This window comes from Terrapene carolina, unplaced genomic scaffold (genome assembly GCF_002925995.2).
Source record: "Terrapene carolina triunguis isolate 2854851 unplaced genomic scaffold, T_m_triunguis-2.0 Scaffold238, whole genome shotgun sequence".
Taxonomy (NCBI): domain Eukaryota; kingdom Metazoa; phylum Chordata; order Testudines; family Emydidae; genus Terrapene; species Terrapene triunguis.
The window spans coordinates 14,609,550-14,629,924 of NW_020664589.1; the positions used below are offsets into that span (position 1 = coordinate 14,609,550).

The 20,375-nt window shown below is 45.6% G+C and overlaps 1 protein-coding gene across 6 annotated transcripts in view; it reads left to right on the forward strand.

Annotated features, from left to right (window-relative positions):
* The window catches only part of DAB2IP (DAB2 interacting protein), a 316,132-nt gene that overhangs the window by 160,619 nt on the left and 135,138 nt on the right, over nucleotides 1-20,375 (forward strand). The gene's annotated exons all lie outside the window — the stretch shown is intronic.

Here is a 20,375-nt window from a genome sequence, read left to right on the forward strand (position 1 = left end):
CGTAATGTCATAACACCCCTCCCTGGAAACCTGGCTCAATTAAACTGATGAAAAACAGATTTCTTCCCCCCCCCCCCCCACTCTCTCCCAAACAAATACATTTCACTTCCTTAACAGAACTGAATGCCAGCAGCAGCATACTGTAGAACCCCCCCCTACATTCGCAAACCAGTGTGTGCAGGTGATGGAAAGGAGAGCGGTTTGGCAAGAAAACTGATTTTCAGTTTTGAGCTTCCCAAAGGTTTATTCCAAACAACGAGGAATGAGGTCAGGATTCTGAGCAGTCTTGGAAATGTCTGTCACATTTTGGAATCCATTTTAGGCTGCTCCAGGCTAAGAAAAGTAGTGGTGGCTTTAAGCATGGGGGTGAAAATACTTTTTTTTCTTTTTTTTGCAGAAGTTGGACTATGCATTTTAAAGTGTACTACTTTTTTACAATAATGGGTGTAATCAAGCTCAAAAAGGTTGGAATTTCCAGAGGGACGGAGAGGGGAGAAATGCTAAAATCCACATTCTAGCTGATGAAACCTGAATCCTGCTCAATTTAATGAGTGATCAGGAAACAAAAATCACCCCACTTTCTTCCAAGGTGCTGTACCTGGATTGGCACTTGGGAAAGAAACATTAACTTGGTAAATTAGCGATCCAGTTTTCTCCAGTTGGTGGGGAGTGTTTGTCTTGCTTATATTTTTGTTTTGCTTTTGCAGTTAAATCTCAGGCTGGTGTTTTGATAACAGCTTATTGCTGTTTGTTTTTCTCTTAGCTGCTTGTTTTCTTTGATAATTCAGCCTCTCACTTATTTTCCTTTGGAAATCCTGGACTCAATCCTGCAAGCTGTGGAGCACACCCTACAGGCGCTGCGCGTCCTTCGCTCCCAACAGGCCCCAGGCGAGGCTAGGAAACCCAAGCTCAAGAGTGAGCATTTAGCTTTCAAAATCACTCCCCTCCCTTTGTGCAGGGGCTGGGTTTGTTCCTGGGGACCTTTGTGTGTGCTCTCGCTGGAGTCTCCTCCCCTTTGGTCCAAGGCAGCTGTGGGCTTTGTGTTTACGGCAGTGTCTGATGTACCTTTGCCCTTTTCCATCCTAACTGCAGCTTTTGCGCCTTCCCTCTGTTCTGTGCTCTGTGTAACATCTGCTGATGGAGCCAGCGAAAGGCTTTGCAGTGCATCTGGATCCCGGATCATTAGGAAGCTGCAGCGTAGCTTTGGACACTCTTTCAAGTCTTTGGCTCTCCCTAGCCACCAACCGGGCCCAAGTGACCCTCCCGCCCCCCTTGGCCAATGGAGGCCTAGCATCTGCCATGGCTACCGATCCCAATCAGGGCGGGGGGGCGGGGTTGGAAACAAAACCTCAGGCCTTTGGTGGTTCCCTGTCAGCTGGAGGAACCCAGTGCTTCTGAATGCTCATTTGGCTCCTGTCTGGAACAGCAACAGCCCAGGGCCCAGGACTGTGAGTCCGTGGAGGACAGCTAGTCTGCGCAAGGCCAGCATGAGCCTGAACCATGGCTCGGTCCTGACGCCAGCGTGGCAAGGGCTGGGTAAGCGGAGCCACATGGGGCTTCCTGGCCTGAGTGTGGGGTAGGGTGGGCATAAAACAGAGCCCAAGATAGCGGGGGAGGGGAGATGAGGGGACGAGGGATTGTGGAATAAAGAAAGACCCAGGTGGCCAGTGTTACTGAGGTTTCAGTCTGAAAGAGCTGCACTCCAGAGGGGGCTCTGGGTGCCCTTGAAACATACCCACAGGAACGTAGCAGTCGCAAAACCTCCACAGCCCAAAGCTGCAGCACTTCTCCTTCCTCCCACCCTACCGCACGGCTCGTCCTCCTCAGGCAGGTGACCGCTGCAGCTCCACCCCCACCATGCTTCTCCCCCCCCTCCCCTGTCCCACCCTCGACTGCCTCAAAGAGATGGGCCTTGCCCTGTGCCAAGGTGGGCAGCAAGTCTGGATTCCCTGGGGGCTCGGGGCACAGAACGTTCCAAAGGGAAGGGCCCTCTAATGAAGGGGAGCTGTGCTGTTCGCAGTCAGGCATATCTTGCCTTTGGCGCTTGGCACAAACTAGCAATATTAGAGTGCTAAGAATTTGCCCTTTGCTGGCACCTTTCACCCCGGGCCTCTGTGCGCCTCAAACATTGCTTAAGGCTCAGCTGATGCCTCGGAGAGCTGGGTGAATAGTGATCTCCTCCTTTCACAGTGGGAAGCCGATGTTACGTGCTGAGCCAGTGAGAGCTGAAAACAGGGCCCAGCCCTCCTGTGCTCTAACCACTGGGCCCTGCTTTCCCCTTCTTTCCATGTATTTAGAGCATTTTGCCTCAAAGAGCTTCACAAAGCCGCTACGAACAGTATCACAGAAATGCAGCTGCCTCTGGGGTGTGGAGAGGGTAGCAACCAACCAGAACAGTACCCTGGGAAGGGGGAAATTTTGGCCTCAGAATTCAGAGGAGAGACACACCCATTACCAAAAGCACCAAGGGATCTTTAGTGGCCAGGCCAAGCAGATAAAAACCTTATGAGGCCATGTGGTCACTTGTTGAAATAAGTCCTCAGTCCCTCTCTAATACTGTAAAACTTCCATCGGCTCTGTGCCCTGCTCCTATGGAGGGTCCCACTGGGAGTTAAGTTTCTTGTCCGAGAGCTCTGCGGAGGCCCAGGATTGTCCTCAGACTGGGCGTTGGATTTTAAGGTCTGCTCTGAAAAGCTCCCACACAGAAAACTGCAGGATACTCCGATTATCTGCCTCAGAAGGATGAAGGGCTGAGCTGCCCCTGCTGGGATTCAAACCTGTGTATCCAAGGAGCAGAAGACCCTAACCCCGGTCTGTACACCACTGCCCTCCGTCTATAATGGTAACACTGAGTGTGTTGGGGGAGCTGACTCTCACAGGTGGAACAGACGGCACTGGGGGTCAAAAGCAGGCGGGGCTGTCTGTCTGAGCTGGGATAGCTTGTGATGCAGGGATTTCCCCAAGTGCTGATGGCAAGGTGTCAGTGTCTCGAGAGCAGTGCACTGTGGGTACCTGGCAGTAGGTGGAGTTGGAAAACGTGTTCCTCAAGTATGCTGATACTGAAGGACGGCTGGCATTGCTATGGGCGAAGAAGGCTGTTGGATCTGCTGTGGCTTCCAGAGAGGCAGCTGGGATATAACGAATGGGGTAAGCCAGCTTTGGGACTAGGGGCAGGGTAAGAAGGCAACCGAGCCGAGAGAGACTGGGCTGGAGTTGAACTGAGCACAGTGCTTTGCAAGGCCCCTGAAGGCCGGCAGCCTAGGGACAGGTTCCCAAGCAACCTGATTAGGCCTTGCAGCTGATCCCCCGTCACGACGATCCTTCAGTTGCCAACCAAGCGGTTCTGTGCAACCCAGGGAAGGGCATCTTTCTTCCCTGCTCTTGGCTGCCTTTGATTTCTGCTGTCGGATATGCACCTGCCTAGCCTGTATCCCCACAGCTTGTTACACAGCTGCACAGAATTGCCCTTCTCCCGCAGGCCCCGGGTGAAAGCGCCCCAGCAAAATCTCGCACTGCTCCACCAGGGTTTCTTTTCATTTCGTTTTCTTTCCTCCTTAATGAATCAGACCATAAATCCGAGGGCAGGTTGCCAAGTATGACAAATAATGGAGACGGGAGGGTGCGTTTAGGGCAGGGTGATCATATATCATAAGATCTGAAATGCTTTCAAGGGCAGGAGGGCGACGGGCAACTGTAGACCAGTGGAGCTGTAATCGAGACAGGAAAAATACCTTCTTTATATGAAAGGGACAAGGTGCCTCTGGCAGGAGTGTATTATGGGGTGCCAGGGAATACTTATTTCCTCGCTTGCATCCAGGGAAAGAAACAGAACAAAAGCAGAAGGCCAGCCTGCTTCAGACGAAAGCACGACCGGCACAGAGAGGGAGTGAGGCATGGTCATACCAAACCCTTCCTGTGCTCCAGCCACTGCTGTTCAGCTCCCATCAACGCCACTCTGGCCCACGCTGCCGTCACACTAATTGACAGTGAGCTGCCTGGCTTAAAAGCACTAGCAAGAGGTGTCAGTGCTTCCAGGAGTTGCCACGGGTGTGAAAAGCCAGGGGAAGGAGGGAGGCTAAATCAGGATCAAGCGGCACCATTAGCAGAGCTGTGTGCTGCTGGATGGGTTTGGGGACTGTCTGGCCTGAACTCTGGCAGTGTTCATTAGTACAATTAGTGTCACAGGGACAGATGGAAATGGTTTGTCTTGTGTTTTTTTTTTTTTTAAACTTCGCCCTCATCCTGTGTGGCCTTGGAGCTGGGAGGACAAACTGGGAGGAAACTTCCTTGTCAACTATAAACCAAAGCCCCACCTTTAACTGCACACCTCTCTCCCCTCCCTTTCCTGAATTCTTTCTTGAGACATTAGTGACAGGAATGTGAGCAGATCTGGACAGTTTCTGTGGGGCTGGCAGCTCGGTCCATGTCTCCTGTTCTGAGGATCCCTTCCATGGACTCCGCAGATTGGTGGTAAGGGGCGAAGGGGGCCTGCTGGGGGCAGAAAATACCTGGGATCGAATAAGGAAGGAATAAGGGACTGGAGACTAGGAGCCATCCAGGCCAGGTTACGTGGAGGAATCAGCCAGCGCACTGATTGTAATGAGAGAGGCATTGCCATTGTCAGGGCTGTCCTGTGGCTAGGCACAGGACTGACCTCTCCAGAACTTTCACTGGTGCTCAGACCTCCTTAAGGCAGAGTTAAGAGACATCCCCATCCCTGTGAAAACACCCCGACCTGAGTGCTGGGACAGTCATTGTCATGCATCGCTCAGCTCCCTGCTTGGATGGGGTGCCTGGGAAATGACTCCCTCGCTCTTTCAGCGTGAGACGACATGTCCTTTTCACTGGCCATGCCGTAGGTGTTGGGGTTTGTGGCTTGTTTTACACACCTGATGGGAGCCCAAGAACGCTGCCTTTGCTCACAGGTTTATCGGTTCTTTCTACCTGTCCCTGTGACATTGAAAAGGTCCCCAGGGCTTGACCTGTCAGACTTTTCCTTTTGTGCTTGTTACGGCCACTTGCCTCTCAACCTGCTCCCAAATACCTGGTGTATATATTTTCCCTTCCCTCTTTCTGGCTGGCTTCATTTATTATTTACTGATGACATCCAGAGGACACACTAGCGATGGGTTCGGTTATGATGACTGCAGTAAAATCACTTGCTTACACTAAATTACTGGGAAGATAATACATTCATTAGACTGGCTGTGGGAATAATCCTTCGGAGCTGCCGGTCTCGTGTTACAGGGTTACAGCTACATGAGTGTTTAAAAAATATCATTGAATAATATTTAGGTTGGGAGACCCAAGGACAAAGGCTGGGATCTTCTAAGCACAAGGTGTCTTCATTCAGCTCAAGAGGGACCAGGGCAGAGCTTGGTCTCTCTGGCTCACACACTCCTTGGCCTCTCTTCTAAAGCTGCCATGGCAGACAATTAGTGCTGATGGTGTTGATGAAATGGCTCCCTACCCCCAGGGCTGTGGGACCTCCCTCTTACTGCAGACAGGCCACTAATGACAGCTTTCAGTTGCTAACATCTGGGATTGAATTTCAACCCACTGCCTAACATTGCAAGGCGCCCTCATCCCATCCCCACTCCCTATGGCCCCAGTGGTGCCTGCAGCCTGTAAGTGAGCTTCGCTCTGGGGAAGGATACTGGGCTGAGAGGAAAGCAAAAGCCGCCTTCTCTTCTGATCAGGTCCCGTCACGGGCAGCGGTAGCGAAAGCTTCCTCTTTGCACCCACTCTCAGACCTTCTATTACAGCTTCTAGTAGCTACACGCAGCAGTGTGGAGTCGCGAATGCCCCTGGGCCACACTGGCTACCTGAACTCCCTGCCAGTAAGGCATCTCTGGCGTACGAGGGGTGATGGACCTTAATGAGCGCTCACAGAGCAGCCAGTCTAACTGGGGCCTGGGCCGGTACCATGGAGGTCAATGGGATCTTTGCCATTGACTTACATGGAAACAGGATTGAACCACTGATTTCCCAGTGACCTAAGAGTTCTCCCTCTGTTGTTGGGATGCTGTTAAGGGGCCTTTGAGCCTTGGTTTGGGAATATAGCGGAGAGATTATTCGTCCTCACAATGGGCACAGATGTCTCTCTGGGGTGCCTCAGGCTCCAATTTGCCAAACAGAGTATCCAGCTTGTTTCCCTTTGTCCTGGAAAGTTGTTCTCCTGCAGCATTAGCCTCATTCCCAGTGGCATTGGAGTGTCACGTGTGGGATCATGTAAGGGCTAGTTTTCCAAACTGGCTATGTGACTTGTACCAGCTGTATTTGCAGGGAGTGGTGCATATAAAGCCAACGTTTGTTAATGTAAACATGGATTTGACTTAGGTGACAATGTGCCTTATATATGTTCTAGTCATGATTACCATAACACCTTTCCATCCATGCGTCTCCAAGGGGGATAACAAGAACTGGGTGAAAGTTTTGTTTAAAAGTTTTTTTTATGAAAAAGTGGCCCTTATTCCTCTTCCCACCTAATGAAAAAAATAGTTAATTTTGAAATTTTCAGGGGTTATTTTCAATGAAAAACTAAAGTCTTTGGGTTGTGTTTTTTTGTTTGTTTGTTTTTTTTTGGTTTTTTTTTTTTACTTTATATTCTCCCCTCCCTTTCTCTATTTTCCTATCTTTCCCTTTTTTCTCTGTGGCAAAATGGGAAAAGGCTTTAAAAAAAAAAGTGGGGTGAGAAGGGAGTGGAGGAAATTTTTTTGAAAAACCCTGAATTTCATGGAAATTCAAACACCAAAACCCTTCCTATTTTTCAAACTGCTCTATGGATAAGCATCAGTATCCTCCATTTTACAGATGAAGAAACATTCACAGAGGGGTTCAGTTACTTTCCCATCACAGCCAGTCAGTGGTAGCTGGGATTAGAACTCCGGTCTCTTGATTCCCAGTAGGAGGTATTCCTGACCTCCAGTCCAGAGTGGTGTCCATTGGGACAGGCTGCCCATTTTTTGCTCAATATTTTGATTTTAAATGTCATTTTGAGGAAAGCCTCCAGGTCTGAATATTCTGACTGTAGAGTGATGTTTCTAGCTTGTAATTATTGTTTCTTTTAATTCTCTGATCTTTATGATGCAGTAATAATAGTGTCAAACAAAAAGGTGTGCTGTGCTATGCTTTTGCTTACACAAAAAAAATCCATCTTCTTTGAGTGGTAATCACTTTTATTTTACGCTGTAAGAGTAACAAACGAAGGTCTTGCTGGCTGCTGTGTGTAGGGTATAGGCACTACACATGTAGCTACTACAATGGAATGCTAAACTGCATTATACTGTTCATTCATTAGTTGGCACCATGTATAAAATACCTTATTTAAAGAAACCTCAGCCATACCTAGAAAAGCATGGTGTGTGTAAGCAAGCTCTGCAAGCAGTCAATATCTGGTACAGGAACATGATCTAGTGTCAGAAGCAAACTAAGAACAGAAAGGGAAGAAAAATAGTAACAAAGGTTACAAACCAAAGGAACAAAGCAACAAAAGTTGCAAGATCTCATCAACTTGCCACTTTTCAATGCCCCACGGAATTTCAGCTTTGACAAACCTGGACAGACTGGAAACAATATTTTGCAAGATTTTGCATTGCTACCAAGCTCCACAAAGAAACTGGAGATACACAGGTATCGTCTTTAATTTATGCTATGGGGAAGCAGGAAGAGCATATTTTAAAATCCTTTGACTTTACTGAAGACAGTCACATAGATGGCTATGAAAGTGTTCTGGCTATGTTTGATGCATACTTTATACCTCAGAGAAATGTGGCTTATGAAAGAGCATGTTTCCACCAGAGATTTCAAGAGCGAGGGGCAAATGTTGAATGTTTTATAAGAACTCTGCATACATTGGCTGAAAACTGATTTGGGGGAATATAAAACATGAAAATAGCAGAGATAGGGTGATTATTGGGTTAAGAGAGAACTTTTCACAGCGGCTACAACTAAAGAGAGATTTAACCCTAGTCACGGCTATGCAGAAAGCAAAGGAATCTGAGCTGGTGAGACTTGAAAAACAAGAGGCTATCTTAGAAGTTGTGAACAGATGCAGTGTGAGTGCTAAAAGTCACTACCGTAAGAGTCCTGAGGCAAGGAGAGAGAACTCCCAGGCTAAGAGGGACAAATTCCAGCCTATGTGGAATCAAGATGCGGAAAAAGTTATATCCCAAGAGATGATGCATGTCCGTCCAGAAGCACACCGTGCAATAAATGCATGAAATATGGAAGTTTTGCAGCTGTTTGCTGCACCAAAGCAGTCAGGGAGTTGATTCATATTACAGACAAATCAAGAGTCATTGTTGCTGGGATCTATCACTTGTGATGACATGGAGCCTGCTGCAGAGTGAAACTGAATGTTCATGACGCAACGATTGATTCTAAAATTGACTCGGGAACTGATGTCACCATCATCTCAGAAGGGACTTACAATCACCTTTAACCCCTCTCAAAGCAAAAGTTACCTGACGTGGCTCTGACTAGCCCTGGAGGTATTCTGAACTGCATGGGCCAGTTCGCCACAGAAACAACTTACACTCTGAATGCATAGCTTTTGTCTTGGTATGTGATCAAAGGACCACAGACCAAGAGCCTTCTCAGCTGCAGCTTGGCAGCTATGGTAGGCCTAGTGAGAAAGGTGGAAGAAATCAATAGAATATTTGGTGATATTGGACTTTTGAAAGGACATCCAGTACAAATAACCTTAAGAGATAATGCTGAACCATATAATGTACATGCATCTCACAGGATTTCAATCTCATTACTTCATGAAGTGGAAAATGAATTAGAGAATGGAGCGGATTGGCAAACTGAGAAGATTTCTGAGCCAACAGCACGGTGTGCCCCAATGGTACCAGTCATAAAGAAAAATGGAAAAATACGAATCTGTGTGGCTCTTAAGAGTTAATGAAGCAGTTGTGAAAGAAAAATATATCTTCCCAACACTGGGTGATTTCCTTCTCAAAGTGAAATGTACTACAGTATTCTCCAAGCTGGATGCATTGAGCGGATTCTGGCAAATTCCTTTAGCCAAAAAAAAGTGCTAAACTGACTACATTTATCACAACCTTTTGGGAGATTTTGCTTTTGAAGATTACCTTTTGGTAACCAGTGCACCTGAAATTTTCCAAAGAAAAATGATAGAACTGTTAACAAACACAAATGGAGCTGTAGTTTTCATGGACAATATTCTGATATATGCATCTTCGATGGAAGAACATAGCAAAATCCTCAACAAAGACTTAAGCCTAATCAGTCATTCTGGACTGAAGCTAAACAAGGGAAAACTGTGTTTTCCACCTACCACAGATCGAGTTTTTGGGACAGACAATAAACAAAGATGGAATCAATTCTAGCCCTGAGAAAGTAAAAGCAATTCAACAATTGAATGCACCAACTAGTGTACCAGAACTGAGATGTATACTGGGGATGGTAAATTACCTTGGTTGGTACTTACAGTATTTTCCTACAGTGACAAAACCATCAAATGAACTGTTAAAGTCCAACACAACTTGGCTGTGGGGGCCATATTAAGAAATTGTCTTCAAAGGGTAAAGGAAATTATCTCAACAGCTCAAATTCCTCAATGTGAACAAATCCAGAATGGTCAGTGTGGATGCAAGACTAAACCTCATCCATGAAGGATATCAAGCATTGACTAAATGCCATGAACGGGCCAATGGTGGCTTGGCAGCAGCAAGGACACAAAGAATAATGTATCTGCATGTGAACGTTGCAGAACTAACAAACCAACACAACACACAGAACCGTTAGTAACAATACCTCTACAAGAAAGATCATAGAAGAGATTAACTGCGGGTTTATGCGAATTCAGAGGACATCATTACCTGGTTATTGTGGACTTTTTCCCTGATATATAGAAATAATGTACTTGAAAGACATAATCTAGTGATGGACAACAGGCCACAATTCACTACAACAGAATTTGTCAATCTGAACAAAATATTATTTTGATCACATTACTGACCGCCCCCGTGACTCACAAGCAAATGGAGAGGCTGAGAGCTGTACAGAAAATCAAGGAAATCCTACAGCAGGAAGATCATTCCTCTGTCTCTGAGTTACAGATCAACACCTATAGCAGCTACTGGATATAATCCAGCACAACTCCTGATGGAAAGACAACTCATAGGTTCTTTTCCAAAGTTCGAACAGTAGTTATCTCCAAAGTGGCCAGACGCAAAGAGAGTAGCCCAATCAGGTGGTAAGCCTTAAAAGAGTTTATAAACACTTTTACAACAGACATCACTCAGAAAACTGCTGGCTCTAGAAGCTGGTGACTATGCTTGTGTCAAATTTTGATGGAGAAAAGGGATGGACTACTCCAGCCAGGGCCGGCTCTAGGCACCAGCAAAACAAGCCAGAATGCCGCCCCTAAAAATGTGCCCCGTCCGCCCTAGCTCACCTCCGCTGCTGCAGCTTGCGCGCCATGGCACGCGAAACAGCTGATTCGCGCGCCGCTGCTCGCCCTCCCTCCCAGGCTCTCAAACCTGGGAGGGAGGGGGAGATCCCGAGCGGCCGCGGCGTGCGAAACAGCTGATTCGCGCGCTGCTTCTCCCCCTCCCTCCTAGGCTTGAGAGCCTGGGGGGAGGAGGCAGGGCTGGGGATTTGGGGAAGGGGCGGAGCTGAGGTGGGGCCAGGGGTGGGGTAAGAAAAAAAACGGGGGGGCGGCCAAAATTGTTTCTGCTTGGGGCTGCAAAAATCCTAGAGCCGGCCCTGACTCCAGCTGTCGTCAAGAAAAGGAATTCAGTACCAAGATCATATGTGATCAAGACTGTCAAAGGATAATTCAGCAGAAACAGTCAGTGTCTACAGTTTGTTCCTCAAAGAGTAAACAGAGCAAACTCTAGGGATGGTGGATGTGGAAGAAGACGACTCAAGGATTCTGGCCCAACTACAGCCAGTTGTTGCAACTAATGGACAACCAGATGACCAAGTTGTTATGCTTTCAGATTGTGTAATTGGGAAACCAGTATAATTCAGAGACACTTACCAGACTGATATGTATTGAACTTCAAAGACACCGTGGTACATTAAACATTGTAAATGGTAGGAATGAAGAACTTAAAGGGGGAAATGTAATGGAATGCTAAGATGTATTATACTGTTCAGCCTCTATGGGCGCTGTGTTAAAATACCTTAAAGCATTAAAGGGGTAGCTGTGTTAGTCTATATCCACAAAAACGAGGAGTCCGGTGGCACCTTAAAGACTAACAGATTTATTTGGGCATAAACTTTCATGGGTAAGCTTTCGTGGGTAAAAAAACTTCTTCAGATCTGAAGTGGGTTTTTTACCCACAAAAGCTTATGCCCAAATAAATCTGTTAGTCAAGGTGCCACCAGACTCCTCGTTGTTTTTGTGGATACAGACTGAAGGATCTTGTGATGAACATAGCTGGTGTGTATAAGCAAGTTCTGCCACTAGTCCATACATGACATGACAGCTGCATGTGGCACTGACAGGCAGGCTGCGTCCACACCCAGATGCATAGCTACATGTGTCAGTGAAATGCTCTGTAGGGGGGAGGCAGCTGGACATGATGCTGCTAAAAATAGCCATGTGGATGGAGGAGGCACTGCTTAGGTATGTAGAGAGCCGTGTAGGGTGTACATAACCTAAAGTTCTGGCATGTCTATACTTTGCTCACCTAAGGAGTGCCTCACTGTCTACACTGGTATTTATACCCATAATAGGGAAGTGTGCAGTGCATGTACTCTACACACTGCTGTAAGATTTGTTCAGTGTAGATGTACCCCAAGAGACAATGATAGCAAAGTCTCCTTGTGTGAAGATGGGTGACATCCTGGGGGGGAGGTTATTATTAGCTTCAGTGGGCCAGAATTTCGCCTGTTGCGTATGTCTCCTTGAGCAGTCTGCATCAGAACACAAAATGGCAGATCTCTCTGCAGTGCAAAGGAGGGACCTTTCTCAATGTAGAAGTGCATTATGCAGAAGGCAAGTCATAGTGGATATAAACAAAGGCCGTGCACGTTGGGGAGTGAAGGGAGTTGGGATAAAAGCGTCATCTGTGGTGAGGGAGGGATTCCCGTTATCTTACATGCTACCAGCAAAGCCCTTGGGCTATTACCATCCTATATATGCTACTACTTGTTTTCTCCCATGAAATGCTGGTCTCCTGCATCTAACTTCTCATGCACTTAGAAACATCTGCAGACTTTTAATATTTCAAATGGAGTGTAAAACCTTGGATTCCTGTGTGTGTGTGTGTGTGTGTGTGTGTGTGTGTGTGTGTGTGTAATATATAAAAAACCATGTGACTTTCAGAAACTTGCTTTGTTTCTTTTAATTAATTCTGACTCGTTTAAAAGTAGGAGGCTTTTTTGTTCTATTTTTGGGATGAAGTCTTTTTTTTGCTTTTTTGCGGGAGGAGGGGGTTGTTTTGTTTTTGTTTTTTTACTTTTAAACTGTTTACCGGTGTCAGTTGCTTTTTTTTAAATTAATCTCCTTGTTGGATGAGATTTTCCCCTCTGAGTTTCAGCGCTGGCAGTGTCAGCTCCCATTAGAAATATAAAGTCTGGCAAGCAGCATGTTCTCTCAAATGGCTTTACATTCAGAGGCATTGCTGTGAGCAGGTATACCTGCCTTGTTATATGTTCTGCACGTGGGTTTGTTCAGAGGAAGTGAAATTCACCCTGTGCGGAGGGCCAGAACAAGGCTATGCATTCGGGAAGTCCTGCTTAAGCCCAGTGGGGAGAGAGGATGGGATAAAGGGGTCAGTTGTGGTTTTAAGTGGGGTTTAAGTAGTGCATGGGGCTTGTGTAGGCCCTCTGCACAGGTGTGAATTTCACCCTGGTGTCTTTCTAGGGATTTGCTTGTTTGTTTCCTGCTGTAGCTGTTAAAGCATTTCCTAGCCTTTGGCCCAGGTGTCCCTACAGAGTTGTATGAAAAAGCTGGTAAAATCACTGGCCAGTATACTTCGTTTTTACTCCATCTTTACCCAAGCAAAACTCCCACATCTCTACTGCTTTTTTGCATTACATTTTTTCAGTGTTCTACCAAAACCGTTCTCCCTCCACTCCCACCTGATAAACTGTTTCCACAAATGGTGTAATTTCTCCTACGATGTCACCTGGGCCCACTGTATGAGAATTTCCCATTCCCAAGTTGGATGAAACTTTGCCATCTTTCAGCATAAAAGTCAGACTTTACTGATGAAGTGGTTAAAATTCTGGGCCTTTCCTCGATGTCATGAAGTTCTGCCTTTACGGAATGAGTCTTAACATGTGGGACAGTTGTACCTTCCAACACCCGCCCCACCCAATGTAAGAGCAAGGGACTGCATGGAAAGCAATCTTGCTGTGCTTCAGGGACTGCCCAGGAACACAGCCTAGTAAGTGCTATATAGGATCAGGCTATTGAGCCTCTGTGAGTAAAACCTCCCCACAATGACCTCATCAATTATGTTGCACCTACAGTCTGACCTACAACAGGTAAATCCTTCTCAATAATGTGTCTGATCATTGGTTTCCGTCAGGCCCCAATTGCCATTGAATCCAAGCCACTGGGCAAGACCACCAGAGAAACAACCCAATCAATCTTGTAAATGGTGTTCTCTTCCACAAGGGGTGAGCTGCTTCCTGTCTACCAGACCCTCCTTTCTAAAGGGATAGAGATGACAGGGAGCTTGTCTGAAAGCATTTTATTTAACAGGGCGTATTGTAGCTCCGCGGCAGTGCTTTCTGGGTTCATAAGGATTGACTATATAATTATCTACTTGATGCATTTAGTAAGCAGAATATACTGTGCACAGTGGAAAACTACAGCCATTGCCTCTGCATGCGAGTGCTCTGCTGCTTCAGTCATGCTGTCAGTAGGGTATGTTTTGAATAATTCAGGCTCTGAGCTACAACCAGTAAGTAAAGGAATATTTTAAAAAGTGCCTGCAGCGATCTACAGTGGCAGGAACTGTTTCTACCAAACTTCAATAGCCAGCTACTACCCAGATGCCCCTTTCTAAATCCATGTTGGTTGTGCTGCCAATTCCTGTTCTCAATCTCTCTCTCTAGATATCTATATACACACACTAAAACCTCTGCTGTCCTCATTCATCAGTTCTGTAATTCTTTTCCCCCATCACTTCTCTTCAAGAGCTTGTTTACTGGCATTGTTATATTCCTTTTAGAGCCCGCTAATATTAAAACCACATAAGTGCGAGGGGTGAATGAATATGAACGGAACTCTTCCGTATCTGCTGTTACTCTCCACCAGGGATTTTGTAAAATAATGTAAACTCTGAGATACCCTGGTGATGCGTGGTATAAAGATCTAGCTAGATGAATGGACAAACAGGTGGACAGACAAATGGATGACTGGTCTTAAAAATAAAGGTTGATGATTAGAGGGAGGCAGGTAGACCATCACTTGTTATATAGCAGTTGAATCTATGAGCACCCATCACAATATTTCACTGAGTGGTGTTTTTTATTAAATTATTTTATGTTGTCGAGTTAGCTGCAGAAAGTCCTCTCCATTTATAGCTATTATTCCCTCTCACATTCTTCAAGCAATCTGAGCTAAATTATATACATTTTCCTTAAATGTCCAGGTGCCAATCCATAAACTGTGATGGCCATTGAGTTGCATGAAGTGAAACAAGGTAAGTTATAGGGTAAAATAACTGATTAATGGTCTCTTAAATTTTTCTGCTTGTTGCTTAAGCCCAGAAGGGAAAGTGTTGTCTAATCTTAGTGCAAGGGCCCACCACATAATCAGACCAGTAAATCTTGAAAAAGACACTCATTTCCCAGTAGAAGTTCTCATAAACACCAGCCATATGTAACTACTCACTCCTCCTTGGGGAAGTGCCAGAGAAAATGCCAGCTTGGAATTCCCCTACAAGCCCCAGTGGTCAGCATTGAGAATTGAGCTTACCTTAGTTAACAACACATATCTTATACTGCCATTCTTGCAGTGGCTGCATAAGATGGAAATACTGCTAAGGATGCCGCTAGAGGTCCAAAGCAGGATGCATAGCCAATCTCTCTTGTCTAATTGTCTTAAAATAGCAGATCTGAAGTGCACAAACTGTACACCAGAGCATTCAAAGCCTGAATCTGGTAGCTATCTAGCAGATAAATCAGATTTGTGGATCTTTCCTGTTTGCGGAGGATTCAGAACATCAGTTTTGCCCTCATCTCAGTCTCCAGTGAATGTCTTTATTGGGGCTTGATTGTATTACCCGCCTATTAATTTCTCTGGCTTTCCTGAATAAGTCTGTTGATTGGTTCTATGCTGACCCGCTGGAAACATGAACTCATCGCTTGGTATTAGACTGAGGAGCCCCTGCTTGCTCCAGGATGTATAGAGAATCTTCAGACAGATGGAGAAATAATTTTTCCATGTTAACTTCCCTTGCAAGTTAGGTTCTATGTTGCTCATGCCTGTTTCAACACCTGCATGGTTATGGTTCTCTCCGATTGGCCATTTGATTCCCTCTCAGAGGTACTCTAAGTGAATACTATCCATCACTTATTAGCCTTTATACTTGCAGACAACAGTTCTCACCTCAAATCTCTGTCCTAATTCTCAAGCCATTGTCTAATAGGCGTTTTTATTCTGGAGTGAGGTTAGACCTGCTGTTCATTTTGGCCCCATGCTGCAAGATGATGGGCATCTTTGACTATCCTGAATAGAGGGAGTTTTGGGTGCTTGGCACCTGGCAGGATCAGGCCCACGTTGGATCTGCATTTGCAAACAGTGTAGGAAGTTGAATCATTTTTCAGGTGAATGGTTCTTGTGTGTCATTCCTGTGCGGTCTGGTGAGCAGCGTGCTGAAGCCTCTGGCTCATTCATGAGCCTCATGTGGTGGAGAAGGCCTCCGGACCTTCTTCCTCACCACCACCTTCCCTTTCTGGTGACCTATTGCTTACTATCTTTAGAGGTCAGAGGTCATCCACGTTCCACTCTCCTTTGGCACCTTTCATAGCCTGTGGCTTTTCTGAATTTAAAGTCCATTCTAGTGAATTAAGATCAGCCTAGACTGACATATCTACAGCCCTGGTTGATGGCTCATTTTCAGTTTCAAGTCCAACATGGCTTAACAGCTGCCCTCTGACAGTTTTGTGATCAGGCCACGAAACAGGTTTCCCTTTAAGAAGCAAATCTGTGTTTCCATTGCATTCTTCAGGGTGACTGACAAGGACTCCACTGTCCTCTTTCTTCCTGTTAATTTTCCTTCAGAGGGAGGTGAGGTCTGAGCACAGGGCTGGGAGCCAGGCATTCTGGTTCCCTAATTCATTTTCTGTGACACTGAGCAGGTCATTTAGCCTCCCTGCCTCAGTTTCCGCAACTGTAAAATGGGGATAATACTTAACTTGCAATGGTATTGGTCAGGCTAATCAGGTGGTGGCTTCACAGGGCTGTGCATTATTATAATTATGAATCTCTCTGTATTATCACTTATTTCTATAAATTATTATTGGTCTGTATATGAATTGCAGTAGCTGTGAGGGGCCCCAGTCAGGCCCCATTGTGCTAGGCAGTATCCATACATGGAACACAAAGACAGTCTCTGTTCCCAAGAGCTTGCAGTCCGATACTTGTAGGCGGGAGACCCTTGGTATTATGATGCTTGCTCTTTAAAGAGCAATGAGAGACATTTCTGTGCCTAGAAAATGTACTGCTGCAAGGGATCCCCTACATACACTGGATGACAGAACTGTGTCCTGTGACATAGGAAAAGTAGGTAGGGTGGGAATGGGAGAAGTGCCCCACTTGCCTTTTGCATTGTTTCCTAGCTGCTTGCTTTTTATTTTCACTTTTTTAAACTCTGAATTGGAGATTTTCCATGCAGATTTGGTGCCAGCTGCTCAGCATCATGATCACACCAGTTAGAGCTGGGAACAGTACAGGCAGGCATTTTTCTCTGCTGATGCACCTCAACCCTGACCTGCAGTATCACCTCCAGGCCACACTCAGCAGAGACTCACTCTTCCATTCCCTGTAACTCCTGAAATATCCTCACCAGAAACCAGCCCCAAACCAACTGGAAGTAGAACATAGAAATGTCTGCTAGAGTCACACAACCAAGACAGCTAGAGCTGGTTGGAAAATGGGAGCTTTTTTTTTTTTCTTGAAAAAAATTATAAAAAATGAAAATGTCTATCGGGTTTTGAAAAGGAACGAGTTGTGAATCTTGTGAAAATTGTAATCTAAAAGTGTTTGCTTGTCATTTGTCTCCCCTTTCCTCTTTTTCTCCCGTTTTCCTTTTTCCATTTTGCCACTGAAAAATCAGGGAAGAGTAAGGGGGAGAAAAAGGGCAAAATGAAAAATGAACATGATGCTGAAAAAACCAAAACAGAATTTTTTTTGTTTTGGGGTTTTATTTTAAAAAAATAGAAAAAATGATTTTTGAGGATGGAAATGTTGATTTTTTCCCCTCCCAAACCCCCCCCCCCCCCCCCCCAAAAAAGATCATTTTACAATGAGGATGTGTCCTTCAAAACGTTTGACTAGCTCTAAACACAACCGTCCTACATAGATGGGTTATGACTGAAACAAAGCCATTTTCTCCCTTACTTAGGCTACACTACAGCCGGGATTGAAGCTCTGAGATCGATCCACCAGCTGTCGATTTAGCAGGTTTAGTAAAGACCCACCAAATCGACAGCAGATCACTCTCCTGTCGACCCCTATACTCTACCCCCGACTAAGAGTAAGGTAAATCGATGGGAGAGTTTCTCCCGTCGACCCCCTGCGGTGTAGACCCTGCAGTAACTTGACCTAACGTACGTCGACTCCAGCTACTTTATTCACATAGCTGGAGTTGTGTAGCGTAGGTCGACTTACCACGGTAGTGTAGACATAACCTTAGAGAGCAAGTTTGTCCAGGTTCTGTAGATTATTACCAGACTCCCCAGTAGGGCACCTGGCACTGGGGGACCTGGGGACATTTTGCTGTCTTTAACCCTTTAATGTTTCTTCACTTGAGGGAAACTATAAACAGTTGAAGGTGAATGCCAGCTTCTATTGCCTGTGTTTGCGTTGATAGTTGGTTTCAGATAGGGTAAGATGATGCTGGAGCTGTCCTAAATCCGTTCTCATGCACATTTGCCAAATGGTCATGCTCCAAACTACCTCTTGATTTAATCACTGTGCTGCTCCTTACTGCGTCCTCTCTGCTGTCTCTTCACCCACACATACTGTGCACACGTGTCCGAGTGCTGCAAGGCTGCTGCAACAGTTCCCAAAATACCGAGTACAGCAAAATTTGAAGCCAGCCTTCCAGTGTTTTTGGCCTTATTGTGGTTTGAAAAAAGAACTACTGTAGGCTACTGCTGTACGTTCATTAGAGTACAATTGTGAGATGCAGGAGCAAGCTTCAACACTGCTGAGCAGCTCGCCTCAGGATCAGACCCTCTCTCTCTTTGGAGACAAAGACTCTGCCCGTGATAGGCTCCAGTTCAGGAAAGCACTTAGCATGTGCCCAAGTGCCTTGCTGAACAGGGACCTTATTCTGGAAACAAGGAGCGCTGACAGCTTAGATTTAGTTCCCAAATGTAAGCTTTGTGCAAATAGCAATAAGTGGGGGCTGCAAACTCTGATATGAGTAGAAATGTTTTCGTGAGTTTTCAAAACTTAAGGCCGTCATTTCCAACCTTGGATGCTTAGAGTTAGGCACCTTAATCCAAATTTAGCCACTTAACTAAGTGGCCTGCTTTTCAAGTGTGCTGAGTCTATTGAAATCAATGGGAATTATGGGTGCTCTGCACCTCTGAATATCACACTGCTTATTTAGGTAATAATTGTCACATTTGGGTACCCAGTTTTAGGGACTGAAATTTGATCTAACTGAAAAAAGTTTTTAAAAGCCCTCCCCGTGCAGTTCTGGGAAGCCAAAACCATCTCCATTAGGTTGAGGCCTGGAATACAGAAAATGAAACAGGGCTGGATTCTGGCTGTGCAGAATTACTCTGGAATCCCCCCCACACAGTGCAATGTGGCCCACAGACTATAAACTCCCAGTGAAACTGACCACTCTGCTGCCAAGTGTGTTGCTGCTGTTCTGACCACGTCACATATGTCCCTCCTTTCATCCTTTCTCTAGCTACATAACTGGTTCAGTGTCAAGTTCAAACTCCCTTTTTACTTCTCTCCAAGGCCCCAATCTGCATGTCTGTTCACATGTCCCCCTTCTCCCTCTCTAGTCCCCTAGGACCATTCCCATTCAGTCATCTCTCTTAATTGCTTCCTTTGCTTCCATGATGCCCCCTGTGCTTGGAAGCTGGAATAGCCTGGGTCTCTTCCTGTCCACTAAATGCAATACCCTCCTGTTTTGCAAGTGCTGGTCATTCCCCTTCTCTTCCTTCAAATCCATCCTTAGTATCCATTTCTTACCTGAAATCCCCGAACTCTGATCTCCTCCCCTGTGCTGTCTCCATTCCTCCCCGTTACTGTTCTGTTCCTTTGGGCATTACATGGGTCCCAGCTAGAGTGAAATCCTCTGGCCTAGCACCTTGTTTTTTCCCTGTTTGCAAAACACTCTCTGTAAATGGCAAAGGTCATTAGCATCATATTATAATGCTCTACTTCGTGTGCTACCATGTGAAAAACTTCCTCTCAATGAAACACTCCACTGGCGTCAGCAGTAAAATTTTCAATAAACTCTTAATTTACTAAACTACTTTTTAGGGAGGGTGCGGAGAGCCGGAATGGCTTACACACAAATGTTTAAAGGCCAGAGGGATCATGCAAAATGTATTCATTTAAATTCAATTATTTTTCAAGAAGACCAAAAAAAAAATTTTGTTTTTGAATTGGGTCAACATTCTATCTCTGCAGCGCTCAGCCATTTTACATATGACACAATCACCCACTCTGTTTATCTTTAGGCAATATGCTCTTGCAAACTGCCAATTAATTGCAGATTGGTGCCTGCTCTCTGGATAAACATGCGGAAGCAAGAAAAGGAAGGAGCATGGTTCTGACTACTTGGGGAATGAAATCTGTCATTGTCTTAGCCTTGTTATCTGCTATGAAGGCAGACTTTTAACAGAGTGTTCTTCTCGTAAACACTCTTTTCAAGCACCTTCCAAATTTACATTGCTGGTGTGTCAGGCATTGTTGATGGCTAGGCATCAGTGTTTTAAAGTAATTGCTTTCCAAAACATTAAATGGAGACTGTCCCTGCTACAAGACAGGGATAACTATTACCAGGGGTGAAGTGCTCTCAGCAAAGGTCCTTCAAAGGAAAGGTAAAACCAAGATCTAATAAGATCATGTGCTGGCATGTGGTTTGTTCGAGTTTAATTCTACTCTGTGGATTATAAATCCAGATAGTCAGTTGGGGAGTTTCTGGGGACTGATTTGATCTGCAGTTGACCTGTTTGGGAGG